Genomic DNA, 2,500 nt, shown 5'->3' on the forward strand with positions numbered 1-2,500 from the left:
CGTGCCTCGAGCATTTCTCGCCCGTCGCCTCGGCCATTGCTCGAGCGCGCCCCAGCATTTCTCGGTCGGCCATCTCTCGGCCATCGCTCGACCGTGCCTCGAGCATTTCCCTCCCGTCGCTCGAGCATGACTCGGTCATCGCTCGATCATGCCAACGATCGAGCGTGCATCGGCCATCGCTCGAGCATGCCTCGGCCAGCGATGGAGCATGCCTCGGCCATCCTCTAGCATGCTCGAGCATTCCTCGGCCATGCTCGAGCATGCTCGAGCATTTCTTTCCCGTCGCTCGAGCATGCCTCGGCCATCGCTCGAGCATGCCTCGGCCAGCGATGGAGCATGCCTCGGCCAGCGATGGAGCATGCCTCGGCCATCCTCTATCATGCTCGAGCATTCCTCCCGTCGCTCGAGCATTCCTCGGCCATGCTCGAGCATGCTCGAGCATTTCTCTCCCGTCGCTCGAGCATGCCTCGGCCATGCTCGATGCTCGAGCATTTCTCTCCCGTCGCTCGAGCATTCCTCGGCCGTGCTCGATCATGCTCGAGCATTTCTCTCCCGTCGCTCGAGCATGCCTCGGCCCGTGCTCGATCATGCTCGAGTATTTCACTCCCGTCGCTCGAGCATTTCTCTCCCGTCGCTCGAGCATGCATCGGCGGCTCTAACGTTTTCTCACGAGCCTTCAACCCATTATTTTACCTCACTAGACTTGCCTCCGCCTTGGTTCTTAACCTTTTAGGGAGAACATTCATATTCCAACAAATTTTCATCCACGGAAAATTTTTGGTCGCCGGAAAATTTTCCGGCGGGCGGTCGCCGAAGCTCCGCCGCCGGCGGGGGGTCACCGGCGGTCGGTCGCGACTTGTCGGGTCAGCCCGGTCATAATCCGTCTTTGGGTCCGTAGCAAATTATGCTCTTATCATGCGAGTCAACTCTTGGTCAACATTTTCAAGCTCAAGGAACCACCCCCCCCTAAAGATACAAACGAACATTTGGCCATGTGACACCAGTAAACATTAAATTTTCCAAGGCCATGACCAAAAAAAAAAATTATTTTTTTTTATTTTTTTTTTTGAACCTCCATCTAGTATAATGTTTTTTAAGATATATGCTCGAGCTATAATCAAGAGAACCCATGGGAATATTTTTAAATTAATTTTTTAAAATCACGTTCCAGGATCCGGTCGGCCATTGCTCGAGCATGACTCGTCCGTCGCTCCATCCTGCTCGGCCATGACTCGGCCGAGGCGTCAAATTTTTTTTTTTTTTTTTTTTTTTAATTTCTTTGAATCTCCATCAAGTATAATGTTTTCTAAGAGATCTGGAGTTGGTCTTGTGAAGAGAACCCATAGGATTATTTTTAAATTAATTTTACAAGCTCCAAAACATGTTCCAGTCGTCTGGTCGGCCATTGCTCGAGCATGACTGGGCCGTCGCTCCATCCTGCCTCGGCCATTGCTCGAGCATGACTCGGCCGAGGCGTGAAATTTTTTTTTTTTTTTTTTTGTTGAGAATCTCAAACAAGTATAATGTTTTCTAAGACATATGGAGTTGGTTTTGTGAAGAGAACCCATGGGATTATCTTTAAATTAATTTTACAAGCTCCAAAACATGTTCCAGTCGTCCGGTCGGCCATTGCTCGAGCATGACTGGGCCGTCGCTCCATCCTGCCTCGGCCATTGCTCGAGCATGACTCGGCCGAGGCGTCAAAAAAAAAAAAATTTTTTTTTTTTTTTTTGAATCTCCATCAAGTCTAATGTTTTCTAAGATATATGGAGTTGGTTTTGTGAATAAAACCCATTACTCGGCCGTGCCCAAGCCTTGAAACCAAGAACCAACCGTGGTAAAGCCCGTGCCATGGCATTGCAACTAAGAACCAACCGTTGAAGCGACCGTGCCTCACCCATGCCAAGTCCATGCCTAGACCGTGCAACGTCCAAACCAACCATGCCCGCGCCCGTGCCACACCCACGCCTTAAAGCCTTAAATGGCTTAAAGGGCTTTAAGGGCATCTACGGCTTCTACGCCTCTACGCCCTACGCCCGGCCACGGCCACGCCCGCGCCCGCGCCCGCGCCCGCGCCCGCGCCCGCGCCCCGCGCCCCGTGCCCCTACCCCGTGCCACGGCCATTCCCTCGCCCGTGCCACGGCCACGCCGACACGCACGCTCATGTGGGTCAACTCTCGGTCAATTCTCGGTCAATTCTCGGTCAACTGGAGGAACCCCTTCCCAGGAGGTCACCCATTTCTGAGCTACCCCCGCGCGAGCACGCTTAACTTTGGAGTTCTTATAAAAAGGCTACCAAAAATCCTATTTATTTAATTGATATATATGGGGATATTAATTGTTTTATCCCTTCTCTTAGCCCAAATACTTGGCAATTTTCCATGCCACAGCTCATTTTTAATTTTTTTTCCGTGACATAGCACATTAAGCTTTGACCCAAGGATACATTTATTCCGTCTATACCACATTAAGCTTTGACCCAAGGATACATTTATTCCGT

This window comes from Urtica dioica, chromosome 2 (genome assembly GCF_054948205.1).
Source record: "Urtica dioica subsp. dioica isolate 48M chromosome 2, U.dioica_male_clone48M_v1_H2, whole genome shotgun sequence".
NCBI lineage: Eukaryota > Viridiplantae > Streptophyta > Magnoliopsida > Rosales > Urticaceae > Urtica > Urtica dioica.